This window comes from Bufo gargarizans, chromosome 5, assembly GCF_014858855.1.
Source record: "Bufo gargarizans isolate SCDJY-AF-19 chromosome 5, ASM1485885v1, whole genome shotgun sequence".
NCBI classification, from domain to species: Eukaryota; Metazoa; Chordata; class Amphibia; order Anura; family Bufonidae; genus Bufo; species Bufo gargarizans.
The window spans coordinates 238,960,537-238,981,328 of record NC_058084.1 but is presented as its reverse complement, the minus strand read 5'-3'; positions in this window follow the sequence as shown (position 1 = coordinate 238,981,328).

The following is a 20,792-nucleotide window of genomic DNA, read 5'->3' as shown; positions in this document are numbered from 1 at the left end:
GATACTCCCTTAATCCCTCATCTATAATACCCCCGGCCACCGCATCGGATAGGCTCCTGTTGATAATAGCCATAATGCGAAATTTCGGGTCACCTTGCAATACACCATACACATTTATATCATTCAGTTGACGTTCAATTTCCTTAATATACTTTTGTGTATCAAGGACAACTACCCCACCGCCCTTATCGGCCGGTTTAATAGTTAACTGGGGGTTGTTCTTGAGCTGGGATAGGGCCTCTATTTCAGCAGTGGTCAGATTAGGGTTGCTTACTCTAGCTGTATCCCCATGTAGGGATTTTAGCATACTGACATCTCGTTGAACTGCTGAAATATAGGCCTCTATCGCAGGTTCGTCTATATTAGGAAAAAAGGCGCTTTTATTAAACAGGTTTAATCCCCTAAGTGAAAATTCGCTAGAGCATGTTTGTAAATTTACATTACGTCCCTTAAAGAATATGTTAAGTCTAAGGGAACGAAAAAAATCAGTTAAATCCATCTCTAAGTCAAACCAATTTACCTTTGTACTTGGGCAAAAGGTGAGACCCTTGGACAGGACACTCAGTTGGGCTTCAGTCAATTCAACTGAGGATAAATTAAAGACTATTGTCTCTTTCTCTGAGATGGCGCTTTGGTTGATTGCAGTCTGGTTCTGTTCTGTCGCTGTTTTCCCTTGTCTTCTATACCGGCGACCTCCCCTCCTAGTTCTTGTTCTTTTCCTTTCTTTATCTCTGGATCCACCCCTAAAAAAGCTTTATCTTCATCTGTGGGTAATGGAGTATACTTTTTCTTTCTCCTATTATCACGATTGGAGCTCATTGATGGCTGGTCAGTTTGCCAGGTGTATATATCACCTCGTTTGTAGTCGTCCACATCACGTGACCACTTGCTCCTTTTCCCTTCCTCCAATTCCATCTGAAACTTATCAAGTTGAATTTTAATTTCCTCTTTGTATAAAATAAGATCGTCGGCAGGTAATTGTGTCTGCAATGTCCGTTCAACCTCTGTCAGTTCCTCCGAAAGTGAGGCCACTTCTATTTGCAAAAAATCGATGTTTAGCAAAATATAATCAAGTGAATACCTGTTTGATAACATCTCAAAGCGTTTACAGAATAATTCATTATTAGGAAAAAGATTCGGCCGCAGATTTGAACGCATTCCTCTCGGAATTTTCTTTTCTTTATAATACTGCCCCAAAGTGGCCATATGTAATCTCATTGCAATGAGGCGCCTGGATAAAGCGACATACTTGCGTTTGAGTTCCTTTACGGTTGGAGCTTGTAGAAATGAGGCATCACTCTCAATTCCCCGCATAATGCGATCCACCTCCTCAGCAGTATAGGTGCCGCCATAGGGTGTTTCCGTATTTGACATGGTAAATCCTTCAGGTGTGCTCACCCACGGTGCCAGTAATAGTAGATGAAAAAAGTCCAGTGGGAGCACCACCAGAGTACGGGTGCAAGGTCCAACACAGGGCAGTGGCAAACCCCAAAATTGTATAAAGCGAAGAAGTAGGACTGCACTCCAAAGTGTGGTAAAATAGCAGTGGTTTATTCACCCATGATATGGCAAGTCTTGCGACGTTTCGGCTCACAAGAGCCTTCCTCAAGCATAGTAACAGTGAAAATCAGAACATATAAAGGCATTTACAAAGTGTCCAACCCACAAAGGTGTGCTTACAATCAATTACAATTACATACATCTGGTTGAGATCAATAAAGTGCAAATACATAAAGTGACAAGTGCTAAATAATGTACAACTATGGGGATGCCTTACCCTCAGCGAGAGCCAAAATGTGTACAATACTTTGTATAGGTAGATTCACAATTAAATAAGTGACTTATTGAATGTGGATCACAGAAATACGGCCTTCAGTGGCGATGGGGCCCACATATACCATCGCGTTCGTTGCAAGTCCTCAACTCATCAATGCGCATGTTCGCACTGACCTCATGGTGTGCGTCATAGTGTAAAATTCGCGCGCATGCGCGCAAATTCGCGCGCACGCGTTCGCGCGCAAATTCGCGCGCATGCGTACCATGCGATCGGCGCAAAGGCACCATTTTGCTTAAGGGAATCCACCCTACAATTCTATTTGTATTATATGTGACTGTTATATAAATGGGATCGTTATATAAACATGCGACCGCTGTAGGGATCTCCTACAAAAGCCAGCCTCTGGACCGGGATCCCGACCTTGCGAGCGGGACACCTGACCAGGGGGCCGTGAATGCCAGGGGAGCGCATTTCCATGATCTCCGCCGGCAGTCTAGGCCCATTGCTGGTAATTAAAGCAGTCATGAAGAGATACTCACTCCCAAATAAACAGTCATATCATATAAATATAAAAGTACAGATGTATATCTGAAGTAACGCATAGATGTAAAGACGCCGATGTCCACGCTGGGCCGCATCGTCCACAAAGGCAAAAAATTCAAGGATCCACATCCAATAGTGTGAAAATATATAAAACCTAAAAACAAAGAGAGAGGAATAAATATTTCCAAATATAATACAGATATATATTGATCTTTTCACGGTTATCTTACACCAATATACCGATATAAGGAGGACAAGAACACATATATGCGATTGGACTAAGAACGACCCGCAGATCCACAACACTGTCACCTGAACTCGATGTTAAGACCCTTAGGGTGCGGGATCTAAGATGCTGGATCATAGATCAGGTTAGGCTCCCCAGAAGAGGTGGTGATCGCTTAACTCTCTTGAAAAAAAGAGAATTACGCTGGATTTATGATCTTGACAGCTTGCACCCTAAGGGTCTTAACATCGAGTTCAGGTGACAGTGTTGTGGATCTGCGGGTCGTTCTTAGTCCAATCGCATATATGTGTTCTTGTCCTCCTTATATCGGTATATTGGTGTAAGATAACCGTGAAAAGATCAATATATATCTGTATTATATTTGGAAATATTTATTCCTCTCTCTTTGTTTTTAGGTTTTATATATTTTCACACTATTGGATGTGGATCCTTGAATTTTTTGCCTTTGTGGACGATGCGGCCCAGCGTGGACATCGGCGTGTTTACATCTCTGCGTTACTTCAGATATACATCTGTACTTTTATATTTATATGATATGACTGTTTATTTGGGAGTGAGTATCTCTTCATGACTGCTTTAATTACCAGCAATGGGCCTAGACTGCCGGCGGAGATCATGGAAATGCGCTCCCCTGGCATTCACGGCCCCCTGGTCAGGTGTCCCGCTCGCAAGGTCGGGATCCCGGTCCAGAGGCTGGCTTTTGTAGGAGATCCCTACAGCGGTCGCATGTTTATATAACGATCCCATTTATATAACAGTCACATATAATTCAAATAGAATTGTAGGGTGGATTCCCTTAAGCAAAATGGTGCCTTTGCATGCGCGCAAATTTTACACTATGACGCACACCATGAGGTCAGTGCGAACATGCGCATTGATGAGTTGAGGACTTGCAACGAACGCGATGGTATATGTGGGCCCCATCGCCACTGAAGGCCGTATTTCTGTGATCCACATTCAATAAGTCACTTATTTAATTGTGAATCTACCTATACAAAGTATTGTACACATTTTGGCTCTCGCTGAGGGTAACGCATCCCCATAGTTGTACATTATTCAGCACTTGTCACTTTATGTATTTGCACTTTATTGATCTCAACCAGATGTATGTAATTGTAATTGATTGTGACCACACCTTTGTGGGTTGGACACTTTGTAAATGCCTTTATATGTTCTGATTTTCACTGTTACTATGCTTGAGGAAGGCTCTTGTGAGCCGAAACGTCGCAAGACTTGCCATATCATGGGTGAATAAACCACTGCTATTTTACCACACTTTGGAGTGCAGTCCTACTTCTTCGCTTTATACAATTTTGGGGTTTGCCACTGCCCTGTGTTGGACCTTGCACCCGTACTCTGGTGGTGCTCCCACTGGACTTTTTTCATCTATATATATATATATATATATATATATATATACATATATATTCAATTAACCATACTTTGTGTATAGTATCTGTTTTGGAATAAGATGGGGGTGTACCTGCAGCATCATCCTGAAAAATAATCCAATACAGGGATATTGAAAATATACTAGTGAAAGCACGGTATTATCTCCAAGGAACTGAATTCAGTTCTAGACCAGTATGGTTGATAATATATATATATCTTTATATAGATAAAAGATAAACCAGATTTGGGTTTAAACAAACATTTGTCGACTGAGAGAAATCAAGTACTAAATTGATTTTAAATATGATTGAGGGGTATTATTATAAGAAGGCATAGACTGTCAATCGGAGACAGCATAAATATTCTGACAGAGTCAGTTTAAAGATCTTCAGGAACCAGAAGCCATAATTGTTGCTCCTACCAGAGAGCTGATCAATCAGATTTACCTAGATGCTTGGAAATTTGCATACGGAACTGTCGTTCATCCAGTTGTAATCTATGGAGGAACACAAACGTCTAATTCACTGCGCCAGATATTTCAAGGCTGCAACATCCTTTGTGCGACACCTGGGAGGTTACTGGACGTTATTAACAAGGAGAAGATTGGGTTGAGCCAAGTGAAATACCTTGTTCTGTATGAAGCTGATCGTATGCTGGACATGGGTTTTATGGAAGATGTAAGAAAATTGTTGTCAAGTCAAGGAATGCTCTGAAGACACTCCAGTAGCAGGACAGAACCTCCTGGGAGAAACCCACAGTCCTTCAACAGACAAGTAAGGAAATCCCAGGGAAAGATAAGTAACCCTGATGGGCAGATGCATTAGAAAATAAAGCAAGAATCTAATACCTGAGGAAGATATATTTTACCAAGGATTTAAGCCACCCTTTAGGCATCCGGGCCTTGGATAGAAAGCCAGACAGGAGTTCTAAAAGAACAGTGTACGCTATTTCTGAGGAAAGGTACAACCTGTCTCTGAGTGCATTGTGAATTTACCCTCTGCGTATAACCAAGACCTAGAATCTGTTACGGTTTCGTGACGCATTGTGGCCGCGTCACAGGCTAAACTGCTGGAACTTTTACAACTCATAGGCCATGACCGCACAATGGTTTTTGTGAAAAACAAAAAGATGGCGGATTTAATTGCAACATTTCTTTGTCAAGAAAAAATCCCCTGCACAAGCATTCACGGGGACAGAGAGCAAAGAGAGCGGGAGAAAGCTCTGGGCGACTTCCGCTCTGGACAGTGTCCTGTGATTGTTGCCACGTCTGTTGCTGCCAGAGGATTAGATATCGAGAATGTCCTGCATGTGATAAATTTTGACATCCCTGGCGATGTTGACGAATATGTTCACAGGATCGGCCGAACCGGACGCTGCGGCAACACTGGAAAAGCCATTTCTTTTTTTAATAAGATTGGTGATGACGAGCAAAAAATTGTCCGTGGACTAGTGAAAGTTTTAACCGATGCTCACCAGGAGGTACCTTGTGCCGGCATACATAATTCCTCTGGGTAGCCATCTTATATGCTTCTGGCATATGTAAAAAAACTGTGAACTCTCATCTTCCTGAAGCCGGGGTCACCTATGATATAGATGGACACTTTTATTACCACTACTCTGTGATGCCGGCTATAAAAGGTCATAAAGGCTATACCAGGCCCATCTCATCCTGTCCTTTAAGATACACCCCGGTCACGTGAGGTCTCTGTGTGTGCGCAGACTCTGTCACAGACCACTAGGTCACAGCTCAGGGATCCGGAGCAATCGGATCCATAGTTCGTGACAGTACCTGCTTGGCTTGAAGAGATGGCATTCAGTGCCCATGGCATGCCAACATTTAGTTCACAGCCAAGCAAATTTGCTTCAGTGGATAGCAGGAAGAGAGGTGACTTCCAGGAGGACAACGGTTACAGCAATGCTGGCATTTCACAACCTGCAGCGCGGGCGGCAGCGGAGGAGGACGAAGATTGGGGCTAGTCGGACGTGGTTAAGCAGATAAGACATACTTACAGATTCAGTTTTACATGAAACAATATGTTGTATGTTTGTAAAAATGAGAATTTTGTTTATCGCACTCCAGTATTTAAGGTAGTAATTTGCCGTTAGGAAATTTACTTATTTTGGTTCATTGTAAATGGCTGCTCTGAAAACTTTAGAGCACTAAATTAAAGTTTTCTTTACTTTGAAAAAAAAAGACCGTAATTTATAATAGAAAATTATTGTTTAACGCACATTAATTAACCTTTGTGTGAACACACTATTACCTTTCAAATGTATTATTGAACAAAACTTTAGATTACAAAATACAAATCTACATTCAAAATGTATAATAAATATATATAGAGTATCAACCAAATTTTAACAAAAAATAAATTTATACTTTTGAAAAAGTATCTTTATATTAAAAAAAAGTATCAAATTATCCATACTGTGATCCAAATTTCAACCTCAATAATACAATATTGCATATTAAAGTTTTCTTCAGTTATATTAGTTCCATTATTCAAAAAAATTTGAAACATCAAATGTGTCTGAAAAAAAACAACAACAAAAAACAATTGATGAGTCAGCAAAGAAATAACTAGCATGATTCTGATATAGTGTCCGTTTGTTAAACTGGACATGTTGGAGCATAGCTTCCTCAAAAAAGACATCAACATGTGATGCAATGAGTAGAATCACTCACAAAATGGTGACATGGCTTCAAGATTATTATTCTGTCAGCAGGTAATTTTGAAAGATTAAAGTCTATTATTATATTACACTAGCATGTGAAAATAATCATTATATAATTGTCAAGAAGTAAGATTACATTTAAATGTATATATCTATATATACATGTGGCAATAACGCTCCATTACCAAAACCGGATTACCACACGGATGAGTATAACGCCAGTAACACCCAACCATGTAGAGAGGTCAACACGGAAGCCAGGCATCCTTTCCAGGACAACCGACAACACCATGTTAGAACCTAAGTCTGCATTAAAATAATAAATAAAACAAAAAACTTTCATTAGGTTTATCAATCAGTCTTGTACAATGTTAAGTGCACAAAACCTTTTGAAAATGGAAGCCCACATGCGGTCCCCACCTTGCTAAAGTAAGAACCACAACATGGACGCCAACAACCCAATTAAAGCAAAATTAAAATTTTTAAAATAAAATAAAACAAAATAAATTATTTTGGTGAATGAAGCGTAAAACCGCATGAATGTATTAAACGAAAACATTTTTATTCTATCTATATTCCAATCAAATTCTTGACAATATACGATGAATAGTGCACATTCACAAATATTAAACATGAACACCATTTTATGAAAATAATAATACTCAATACTTGTCATATTACAAGGGCTAATAAGTGGTCCATGCTGGTTCTCCTTTGCATGATCTTGAAAAAAAAATTCCACAGTTAGATTTTAATAATTTAGTATATTTCAGACACATTACTTGGCAGCATTAGGCCAGACAGTAGCAATAAAATAGTAACGCAACAGTAGACGGCATACAAATCAAAGGGCCAAACAATTAAGGATAACTACTGAAACTACCATTAAAACAGAAAAATCTGTTATCTAAAGGCCACACATAGCTAAACTAAACTCTGCAGGAACAGGGCAGACAAAAGCAGGTAAATGTAAACACCATAGTAAAAGGTCTACACCAAGTTTGCCTAACCCTGCAGGATAGGCAGCATCATAATTTAATGTTAAAATTGGAGAATAAAGAGTAATTAGAAATACATGTTCAGGACAGACAGATGCAGCATCAACTAGATGGAATTTTGAAATGGTTGAGCATAAGGTCTACACATAACTTGGCACAACTCAGTAGGAAATGCATAATGAACATTTAAATATAATGATGTAGTGTAAGGAATAAACAAAAATCAGCCTGATCAGTAAATTCAATAGCAGCATCAACAGGATGGAAGATGGAAGATGGAAAATGTCTAGTAAAAGGCCTAAACATAGCTCCGAATAACATATCAGGACAGTCAGCAGCACGTTCAAAGTTGGCAGCAGCAATGAGTACTGCTGAATGGGAAACCAACAGGCCATGGGAAGCCCATAAATTAAATATGACATGTCAGTCAGCAGCACGTTCAAAGTTGGCAGCAGCAATGTGTAATGCCGAATGGCAAACCAACAGGCCATGGTAAGCCCATAACTTTAAAAAAATGCAACTCTGACAGCAGCAGGTATTCAGTGTGCTGAGGAAATTTGATGACATGCATGATAATTTAAAAATTTGGCATTCTAGAATGATTATTTTGATTATATTAAGATTTTGCTTCATAAATAAAAATTTATAATATATAAATAAGTAAATATATAAATAAATATAAAAAAAAAATTAAAAAACAACGTAGTTTTGGAGGGAGAGACAAGGAGAGGGATGGACAAGGGACCCTTCAACGGCCTGAACCGACAGCGGGGGCCAAGAAGTCACTGCCGATCCAGGACTCGTTCATTTTAATGAATGTAAGTCTGTCCACTGAGTCTGTGGACAGACGGGTCCGCTTGTCCGTGACCACCCCACCTGCCACGCTAAATGTCCGCTCAGACAGTATGCTGGAGGGGGGGCAAGATAGTAACTCCAGCGCATACTGAGCTAGCTCGCGGCAGGTGTCCAGCCTGGCAACCCAGTACTCCATGGGGTCGTCGGTGCTCATGCTGTCAGAAGCACCAACGGACCCCATGTAGTCTGCCACCATGCAGGCCAGCCGCTGGTGGTGACTGCTGCTGCTGCTGCTGGTGGTACTGGGTCGCGCAGACTGGTAGAACGACTGCATCTCACCCATAAGGTCACCTGCTCGGCTGGTGCTGCTGGGGCCAGCCACCTGCTGGGTGAGATGGGCAGGGAGAACTAGAGCGTGAGGCCGAGGGTTGGCCTGCTCCAGATGCTTGATCAGACAGGCCCGCAGTTGATCCATACGGGCCTGTCTACGGCTGGCTGGGATGAACTGCTCCAGTTTCCCCTTGCAGCAAGGGTCTAAAAGGGTGGCCAACCAATAATCTTCCCTCTCCTTGATTCTCTTGATCCGGGGGTCCCTCCGGAGGCATCGCAGCATGTGGGCAGCCATAGGGAAGAGGACAGCCCGCTGTGACTGTTCATGGCTGCCCAGGACCATGACTTCTTGGTCCTCCTGCTGCTGTTGCTGCTGCTCCCGTTCGGAGCTGCCCCACCCCCTAACGGTGCCCCCAATACCGTCTCTCCCTCCTGACCAGGCCCAGACTGCTGGACGTCTACAAATTCTTCCTCCTCCTCCTCGTCTTAGGCCTGGTCTTGTTGGAGCATTGCTGCCTCCTCTTGCTCCAACAAGGCACTCTCCCCAGCCTCGAGCAGGCGATCTAGTGTCCTGTCCAGCAGGAACACTAAGGGGAGCACGTCGTTGAGGCCGACATGCTCCCCGCTGACCATCTTGGTCGCCTGCTCGAATGGGGCCAACACGTGGCAGACCTGCTGTATCTGCCCCCACTCCGCATTAGTGATGTATGGGAGTGGTTGTGCTGGCCCTGGAGTGCCTTGGTCCAGCAGGTATTCCCTCACCGCCCTTCGCTGCTCCCACAACCTCTCCAGCATGTGGAGGGTGGAGTTCCACCGCGTCACACTGTCCACAATCAGCCTGTGAGGTGGCAGGCTGTTGTCCTGCTGTAGTTTGGACAGGGACGCGGCAGCAGTTGGGGAGCGTCTAAAGTGGCTGGCAATCCTCCGTACCCTTGGCACAATGTCACTCAACCCTTCGTATATCCGGAGGAATTTCTGCACAACTAGGTTGAGGACATGTGCCATGCAGGGCACGTGTGTCAGACTGCCAGCTTGGAGGGCGGCGAGGAGGTTGCTGCCGTTGTCACAGACAACCATACCTGCCTTCGGGGTGTCAGCCACTTCTGGACCTGATCCTGTAGTGCGGCCAGAACGTCAGGTCCAGTGTGTCTCCGTTCCCCTAAGCTGACAAGCTGGAGCACGGCCTGGCAGCGGACGTGCACCACACTCGCGTAGCTACGGGGACGCTTGCTGGGGGGCTCAGCAGTGGTGGAGACAGTGGCTTGTGGGGGGAGAGCAGCAGTTCTCCCCTGGACACCCCGGGGCGGCACCACAAACTCAGATGCCGCCGTTCCCTCCCTGGCGCCTCGGAGGGAAACCCAATGGGCAGTAAAACTGATATAGCGTCCCTGCCCATGCCTGCTGGTCCAAGCATCCATTGTCAGATGCACCCTGTCACTGACAGCATGATCCAGCGACAGGGATACCTTCTGCACAATGTGCTGGTGTAGGGCAGGGACGCCAGTCCTGGCAAAGAAATGGCAGCTGGGGACACGCCATCTGGGTTGTGCCTGCTCCAACATCTGCCGGAATGGATTGCTGTCCACATGATTGAAGGGCAGCAGATGTTGGGCGATAACCCTTGCCAGGAGCCCATTGAGTGAACGCACTTGTCGGTCCCCGGGGGCATAGGGCGCGGTGCGTTCGAAAAGGTCAGCAACCGTGGGCTGGCGCCGGACGGCAGTGGAGGACATAGAGGAGGGTGCGGTGGAGGCAGAGGTCTGGCTGCCGGTACCAGTACCTCTAGGAGAGGGAGCGGGGGAGTGGGAACGCCTTTTTGGAAGTGGTTGGGGTGGCTGTAGAACAGTGGCAGGAACTGCTGTCCCCTGCACACTGCTAGTGGCGCCACTGCTATGACCACCCCGCATCTGTTCCCACTCCCGCCAGTGGTTGACTCGTAAGTGCTGGGTGAGGGCAGTGGTACCCAGCCGAGCCGCAGACCTCCCTCTACTCACCCTGGCATGGCACAGATTACAAATGCCAATTGTGGCATCATCTACTGCCAGGGTGAAGTAAGCCCAAACAGGCGACTTACGTACCACCCTCCTGTCAGATGGGGCGGTGCTGACTTGCGCCTGCTCGGGCTCGATGCGGACAGGTGGATCTGGCTGCTGCTGCCTCCTCCTACTGCCATTACCAGTGGAGCCCCTGACGCTGGGCTCACTGGCAACCTGTCGCACCATTTGTCTCTGGTGCCTACCTTCCTCCTCATCAGTACTGCTGATTCCTGACAAGGGAGGTGGCACCCATTCTCTGTCACCCTCCTCTTCATCCCCCGATATGTCTGACACAGGGCCAACCAGTGGTGGACTGAGGGGAACAGCAGACGTGGGGCCCCTGACCTGGCTCCTCTGTCCCCTCGCTGACGCCTGGGTCTGACTAGGTGTGGGGTTTCGCTGGCTGAAACCACCCGCACCTGTTGGAAGGGATGTCACTGGGGTGCATACAGGTGGTACCCCCTCCATCTCCTCCTCCATCCCTTCCATAAGGTCCTGACCCTCAGGACTGAAGTGCAAATCAGCCTCCTGCATTACCTCCCCCAAGGTGTCCCTCTCACTGTCGCTGTCAAACAGGAGCAGGGACGATTCTTGGGGGCTGGGGGTTGGTCCTACAGGAGACGAAGTGCAGCTGCTGCTCGGAGCCGGGGCAGAGGACTCTGTGGCACTGGCTTGTGCCACAAGAGACACAACTTCCTCGGCATCCTGAGAGGAAATTCTCTTGCTGCCAGTGGCAAAAAAATCCCGAATAAGGCGGACGCCCCTGACACCTGTGTCCGCACCTCGGTGGGTAGAGGAGCGGCCCCGTGCTGGCAGCTGTCCAGCACTGGGACCAACTACTCTCCTACCCCTGCCGCTCGATCGTGAAGACCTCATTATTATTATTTTTTTATTTATACAAAAATTAAATTATATGATTTAGGGAACAAGTTTATTGGGATGGGGACTGTCACACAATAAAGAAAACCAAATTTATATATGGTAAATCAACGTAAATATATATTTTATTTTAAACTAACAAAGGACGTAGACACTGACAATACACCGAATAACCAGTAAAATAAAAATAAAAAAAACTAATAAACTTTTTTTTGTCTTTTTTTTTTTTTTTAACTAACAAAGGACGTAGACACTGACGCGGACAAAAAACACGGAATAACCAGAAAAAGAAAAACACTAAAACTAATAAACTTTTTTTTGTCTTTTTTTTTTTTTATCTAACAAAGGACGTAGACACTGACGCGGACAAAAAACACGGAATAACCAGTAAAAGAAAAACACTAAAACTAATGAACTTTTTTTTGTCTTTTTTTTTTTAACTAACAAAGGACGTAGACACTGACACAACACAAACTAAACAGTAATAAACGAAAACTAATAAACTTTTTTTTTTTATTACAAACACTATACTAAACTAGAAAACAAAAAAAAAACAACTAAAGCCTACACTATAACTAACCTACACCCTTCACTAGAAACTATCAGCTAACTAATCTATTCACTAACCTAAATAAATTATTATATTTCTCCTATGCCCTACACTGCACCCTGCACTAGAAACTATCAGCTAATCTATTCACTAACCTAAATAATTATATTTCTCCTAACTATGCCCTACACTGCACCCTGCACTAGAAACTATCAGCTAATCTATTACCTAACCTAAATAAATGATTATTTTTCTCCTAACTCTGTGCCCTAATCTTTATCCTATCAGCTACACTATTACCTAACCTAAATAAATGATTATTTTTCTCTAACTAGGCCCTACACTGCACCCTGCACTAGAAACTATCGGCTACACTAATCTATATAAATGATTATTTTTCTCCTAACTCTGTACCCTAATCTTTATCCTATCAGCTACACTAACCTACCCTATCTAAAACTATGAGATTAAATTGTTTTACAATTTGCTTTTAAAAAGCAAAGCACTGCACAGTTCCAAGATCCTCTCTCAATCACCACCACATGAAACTGCACAAAATGGCTGCCGTGACAAAATCTTATATAGTAATGGGGTGGGCAACTTTCTGATTGGTTGCTAGGGATGTTGCTAACCTGTTGGACTCCTTCTCATTGGCCCACAATCTAAAATGAGGGAGGGATTAGTGTCCTCACAAAGTGCCGATATTCGCATGTGCGCTAATAAAATCGCCTTACGAAGATTCGCAGCTCAATTCAATCACTAATGTAAGAATGCAAAGCCCTTTGCCTCTGTTCTGGGACAAGTGCCGATATTCGCATGTGCGCTAATAAAATCGCCTTACGAATATTCGCGCCTCAATCACTTTCTAGGCAATGTGAGTAAGATCTGAGCTTTTGGACTTTTGGGAATCAATCGAGATACAGTGGGGGGGTGATGACAGTAGTTGACAGAGTACAGATCAATGTAATCTGTAAGGTGGAAAGTAAAATAAAAAATATGAATATTCGTAAATCGAATTTTACGAAGTTCTACGTATTCGCGAATATGGTGCTATACTATATGAATGCACAGGCCTTTGCCTCTCTGTTCTGGGGACAAGTGTAGATATTCGCATTTGCGTTAATAAAATCGCCTCACGAAGATTCGCAACTCAATTCAATCACTAATGTATGAATGCAAAGCCCTTTGCCTCTGTTCTGGGACAAGTGCCGATATTCGCATGTGCGCTAATAAAATCGCCTTACGAATATTCGCGCCTCAATCACTTTCTAGGCAATGTGAGTAAGATCTGAGCTTTTGGACTTTTGGGAATCAATCGAGATACAGTGGGGGGTGATGACAGTAGTTGACAGAGTACAGATCAATGTAATCTGTAAGGTGGAAAGTAAAATAAAAAATACGAATATTCGTAAATCGAATTTTACGAAGTTCTACTTATTCGCGAATATGGTGCTATACTATATGAATGCACAGGCCTTTGCCTCTCTGTTCTGGGGACAAGTGTAGATATTCGCATGTGTGCTAATAAAATCGCCTTACGAAGATTTGCAACTCAATTCACTAATGTATGAATGCAAAGCCCTTTGCCTCTGTTCTGGGACGTGCCGATATTCGCATGTGCGCTAATAAAATCGCCTTACGAAGATTCGCGCCTCAATCACTTTCTAGGCAATGTGAGTAAGATCTGAGCTGTTGGACCTTTGGGAAACAATCAATTATATGTGTACTGTAATTTTGTGGAAAAAAAAAAAAAAAAAAAAAAGAATATTCGTTTTTACGAATATATAGCACTATATTCGAAATATTTGCGAAAATCGCGAAGTTGCGATATTCGCGAAAAAAATTCGCTTTTCGAATATTCGCGCTCAACACTACTTATCACCTTTTTTCACTGACTGAGCTAATTTCTCTTCTGCCTGTGCTTTAGAAGCTCTTATAATTTGTTCGGCCTCTCTCTGCTTAATCTATTAAAATTTGCCTGTCATCCTCGTTTTTGTTTTTTGTTTTTTTATGATTTTGACCACTTCTGCTGAGTACCACTACCCCTGCAGTAATATCAGATACCAAATTCCCATTTGTGAATACTAAATCTAAAATGGCCTCCTTCTGGGTTGGCTCCTCAACTACTTGCTGTAGAGATAATCCTAGTAGGGAATTTAGAATATCTGTACTCCTGGTAGAACTAGCTATTTTGGTTTTCCAGTTTACATCAGGAAGATTAAAGTCTCCCATAATGATAACTTCCCATTTCATTGTCATTTTAGCTGTTTGGTTTAATTTTGTAGAACGGAGGACAACCTTGAGGAGGAAGCTGAAGAGAGTGTGCCGCAACACTCCAGCACCTGTGATGAGGAGCCTGCTGTGTCACAAGCTCCTATAGAGAGTGCTGAAGGGCCCAGCTCTGCCGCCTCTCGGCCTCCAGAGTGGACACCCCCCACACACTTTGTCCTTACCCGCTCACCGCAGACCAATGTCTCCTGCCGAGGCCATAATAAATATTCAGGTCCTGGACTATTTGTCTAGAGCCCAGCAGGAGGACCATTTTGATCTATATACCTCCAGTCTAGCCCATTATTTGCAGAGTCTGCCTCCATAACAAGTACTGAGAACCAAAGTGGCTCTCTGTATCGTTCGGGAGGCAGCCACTCTGCCAAATGATCCGACAGATATATTTCTGGCGCTGGAGAATTGGCACAGCCATGGGCACATGTCTGGCCCCCGGCCAACGCCAATTCCCCAGGTTTTCCACGGGCCACCACAATTCCCTCCCGCAAGGGAACATTATGGGCAACAAAGTCGCCCATATGCCCACCAACCCCTATCTTGTTTTTTAAATATATATATATATATTTTTTTTATTTTATTAAGTAAATATGAATACTCTGTGCAGAAATAAACAGTTGCGTTTTAACGCATTTCATTGTTTCCTGTCTTTATTATATACATTGAATTATTATATTTATGTAGCACAAACACATAGAACATAATTGCAAACATTTATTATACATTTATATAACCTACATACACATAAATGATTTGTAAATCATTTACACACATAAATATTAATTTAGTTATAAACAATATCAACCAATTTATAAACTTTATTCTATATTTTGTGATTTATAATACATATCTACCAAAAAATATTGCAAACTATTTAACCCTTTCAGGACCGGGACATTTTTCACCTTTCTACCCAGGCCTTTTTTAGCAAATCTGACGTGTGACTTTCTGTGGTAATAACTTTAAAACTCTTTTACTTATCCAAGCCATTCTGCAACTGTTTTTTCATCACATATTGTACTTCAAGACAGTGGTAAAATGGAGTAAAAGAAATTTCATTTTTATTTTTAACAAAATATCAAATTTACCCAAAATTTGGGAAAAATTCACACATTTCCAAATTTCTATTTCCCTACTTTTATAATAGATAGTAATACCTCCCAAAAAAGTTATTACTTTACATTCCCCATATGTCTACTTCATGTTTGGATAATTTTTAAGAACATTTCCAAACCCTGCTTTTTTCAGCAGCAGTTCAGTTATGAAGTCACTTTTTGGGGCTAACATATTTAAAACCACCCATAAATCACCCCATTTTAGAAACTACAACGCTCAAGCTATTCAAAACGGATTTTACTAACTTTGTTAACCCTTTAGGTGGCCCACGAGAATTAAGTGAAAATGGGAATGAAATTTTAAAAATGTTACTATTTTTTGCAGATTTTAAATTTTAATCTAATTTTTTTCTACAACATATTAAGGGTTAACAGCCAAAAAACTCAAAATCTATTAGCCTGAATCTGGATTTTACAGAAACACCCCATGTGTGCTCAAAAACTGATGTATTTGCACAGTATGCTTCAGAGTGGAAGGAGCACCATATGGCTTTTGGCGGATTTAGCTGGAATGGTAATTGGGAGCTATGTCGCATATGAAGACACCCCTACAGTGGAAACCCCCAAAAAGTGACCTCATACCGCAAACAACACCCCTGAAGGAATATTTCAAAGTGTGTAGTGAGCACTTAGACCCATCATGAGTTTCACAGAATTAGGAAACGATTGGCTGTGAAAACAAAAAATTTATGAAAAATAAATGTTTAATTATTTTCCAGAAAAATTTAATGTAGACCCAAATTTTTCTCTTTCACAAGGGGGAACTGGAGAAAATGTACCCCCTAATTTATTGCCCATTTTTTCCTGATTATAGCAATACCCCATATGTGCTTGTATATTGCTATATGGGCGTACCACAGCGGTCAGAAGGAAAGGAGCACCAAATGGCTTCTGGAAGGCCGATTTCACCTGAATAATTGACAGGCGTCATCTTGCAATTGAACAAATGCTAAGGTACCCCTAGAGTGGAAACCCCCAAAAAGTGACCCCATTCTGTAAACTACACCTCTCAAGGAATATATCAAGTTGTGTAGTGAGCACTTTCCCCCGAATACACTAACACCCCATATGTCCTAAAAAAACTTATGTACAGCAGGCTTCAAAGTAGAAGGAGCACCATATGGCGTAAGGAGAGCGGATTTAGCTAAAATGGTAATTGGGAGCTATGTCACACATGAAGACACCTTGAAGTGGCCCTACAGTGGAAACCCCCAAATAAATATTTCAAGGTGTGTAGTGAGCACTTTGACTCATCAGGCATTTTAACAGAATTCGGAAACTCTTGACTGTGAAAATGAAAAATATTTTTTTTTTTCATGAAAAACTTGCTTTACACCCACATTTTACACTTTCACAAGGGGTAACAGGACAAAATTCACCACAAATTTGCGTTAGGAGAGTTGATTTAGCTGGGATGGTAATTTGGAGCTATTTTGCATGTGAATATACCCTGAGGTGGCCCTACAGTGTAAAACCTCAAAAAGTGAACCCATTCCAGAAACTACACCTCTCAAGGAATATTTCAAGGTGTGTAGTGAGCACTTAGACCCATCAGGTGTTTTAACAGAATTAAGAAACGCTTGGCTGTGAAAATGAATTTTTTTTATCTTTTCCAGAAAAACTTGCTTTACACCCACATTTTTCCTGTTCACAAGGGGTAACAGGACAAAATTCACCACAAATTTTGTTCCCCATTTCCCCCCGAATACGCCAACACCCCATATGTGCTCAGAAAATGATATATGGGTGTACAGCAGGCTTCCAAGTGGAAGGAGCACCATACCCCAGACCTCAATCTTTCACTTTCACAATGGGTTAAAGGAGAAAATGCACCCCAGTATATGTTCCTCATTTTCTCGCCTTTTTGCAAACACCCCACATGTGCTTGTAGCCTACTGTATTGGCGCACAGCAGGGCTCTAGAGGCAGGGTGCAAAATATGGTTTTTGCAGGCCTGAATAAACAGACATGGATTTTAGTTGCCATGTCACATCGTCCCCAGAAATTAAAAACCCCAAGAAGTGACACCATTTCGGAAAGAGCATCCCTGTATGAAAATTTTAAGTGGTGGAAAGGGTACATTTCAGCAAACAGGTGTCTCATAGTGTTGAGCGGTAGGGGCAATATTCGATTTCGCAATATTTTGTGAATATATGGCCGAATATTCGTCATATATTCGTGAATTTGCCATCTTCATTTCCCCCCGAATACGCCAACACCCCATAAATGCTTAAAAAATTATGTATGGGCGCACAGCAGGCTTAAGAGTGGAAGGAGCACCATAAGTGGTTAGGAGAGAGGATTTAGTTGGAATGGTAATTGGGAGCTATGCCCCATGTAAAGACACCCTAAGGAGGCCCTACAGTGGAAACTCCCAAAATCTTACCCCATTCTGGAAACTACACCCCTCAAGGAATATTTCAAGGTGTGTAGTTAGCAATTTGACCTATCGGGCATTTCACAGAATTAGGAAATGCTTGGCTGTGAAAATGAAAAATCTTTTTTTTTTCCAGAAAAAGTTGTTTTACACCCATTTTTTTTTCTTTCCTAAGGGGTAACAAGACAAAATGCACCCCAAATTTTGTTCCCTATTTCCCCCTGAATACGCCAACACCCCATATGTGCTCAAAAAATGATTTATGGGCGCATGGAAGGGCTCTAGAGTCAAACAGCTAAATATGGATTTTATTTCAAGACACGGAGGCTCCTATTGCTTAACCCTTTCTTTACTGACACACAACAGCAGCAAAGAATCCAACAACAAAATCAACCAATGGGCACACAGCCCTCCCCCTTAGTCCCAGTATAAAGGGACCACCCCTTCAGTCTGTCTTCCTCTTTCTTTGCTGCTGCACACAAGTTAAGTATTCCACCCTCCTGCTTGCAGGAGCTGGTGGTATTGTGGTCTGTAGATAGATATATATATATTGTTGTTTTTGTTCCAGGTGTTTTAGGGTTAATTATATCTGGTTCATAACCCGTTATCTGTACTACTGCCCAGTTATCTGGGGAGGTTTTTTTTTTTTCCCTCTCAGCTCTCTGTTCTGTTCCCTTTCCCCCCTCTTTTCCCCCTTTTGTCGCCGCTTCTAGGCAAGGAGTTTTTCCCTCCTGGGTTCTTTATCCTCTCTGGTTTTACTGGCGGCGCGCTTACCTTTTCCGCCGCTGGCTGGGGCGTCCGAGATCTCGCGACTTTTCGCGGGACCTCGGGCCGCCTCTCTTCCTGCTCCGGCAACCTGTTCCCGCCGCCCCTCCTGTGCGCCGAGGTCTCGCGATTTTTTGGGCGCCATCTTAGGTGAGCCGCACCGCTGTCTTCATTCAGTGGGCGGTCTCTCCTGCCGCGACACGGAACGGCGGCTCCTCTGTGCAGGGTGACTACTCTGCTTTAGTTAGTTAGCCTCTCTAGTTCTGGGGTCAATATTTCTGGGGTATAGCCTTGTTGATTGGGCTCTGGGGTAGCCTGCCATCTGACATATTAACCCTGTGGGTACCATACCTGGCCATGTCCTCCCAAAAGGCACTTCCCTCAGCGCTGGGGACCCCCTCTCATGGCGGCTACCCCCTCAGAATATGGGGGTTATACCTTCTACAGGTGGCACTGTCCCTTTAACCTCTGATAATCAGGCCCTGTCCCTACAGATGTCCATTTCTGAAGCCATTGTTTCGGCCATGGGATCCATGTCATCTGTTTTGGCGCACTCAATCTCACAGGTGCTCATTGCTAATACATCAGCTACGATGACCCCTACTCCCGTTTCCATGCCAGCCCCTGATGCCTCCAGAACTGATATGACTGATGGCTTTGTCCCATCCAATGACACGCGCCTCGGCCGCGCAAAAGAGCCTGTCAGCGCCAGGCAGAAAGAGCGCGACACTGGAAGTCGGCTCCCAACCCGAGCTGGAGTCTGATTCTAATGCGGAATCTGAGGAGGAGGCTTTGATGGAATCCTATAATGATTCCGAGGATCTAGACATTGATGGGTCGCCTGTCCAAGGGACCTCTGTTTCCTTTTCACCTTTACCCCGGCGACCGGTAGAGGTCAACCCGGCGGACCCTGGTCAGTCCGTTTCCCTTTTGGATCCGGCGGGTGTTCCGCTATTTGACCCGGACTCCCTACATCACCCCAGGTCCGCTGAGTGGCTTCCGGCGCCTCACGTTGCTAGTTATCTGGAATCCATGGTCCGCAAGCCGCTTAGTAAAGAGGCACGGGACAAACTCCGGGCTGAATGCCCTCGACCGGCGATACCTAATAAGGTATGCGAGACCCCGGTCGTAGACCCAAAGATGGTCCAATTCCTGTCGAAAATGGGATTTAGCCCCAAGAGAGGCCTTGACTCGGCTCTCAAAGCTTGTCAGGACAAGTTATTGGATATTATGGGGCCCCTGACAAAAATCTTTGATTTGGCGGAATCCGCCATGACGGAAGGTCAGCTGGTCGACCCGGAGGAACTCCGTTGTTGGGCCCAAAGAGCCATTTGCATGGCAGGAAATGCAAACACCTCCCTGAGTATTGAAAGGCGCAAAGCCATTCTCTTAAAAATCGAGCCTAAACTAACTAATATGGCTCTGTCAGAATCAGGTAAAGACGCCCAAGGTTTCCTCTTTGGGGATCCCTTCATTAAAGAACTGGTAAAGTTAGTGGGGACCTTTGCCGCCCTTGATAAAGCCCAAACGTCAATGCGTAGGGTATTTAGTGGTAGGGTTTCCGCTAGGGCCTGCAGTACAAGGGGCCATCTGTCCGGCCGTTCCTCGTTCCAGACCCGTGGTTCGGGTCGAGGTTCCTTCACCTCCTACCGCCCGCCTGTCCATGACCAGAGACACCAACCGTCCTTCTTTCTTTCCTGTGGGGCGCATGGACGGGGAAGAGCATACAGAGGAAATCCAAACCTCAGATGCCCATTTTTTAAGTCTACCTCCTCTTCTCCCTTTTTTGGAACGTTATGTAGGGGGCAGACTCCAACATTTTATGCATGTTTGGGTGTTCATTACCAACGACCCCTGGGTGCTGTCCACGGTTTAGGGCTTCCACATAGAACTTGTTGCTCCCTCCGTGGTTCCATCCCCGCTTTACCCCACGTTCCGTTCCCAGGTATCGCAGAGCCTCGTGGATGTGGAATTGCGGGCCCTTTATCTCAAGGGAGCGGTGGAACCGGCCCCTCTCGATCGCGACGGGG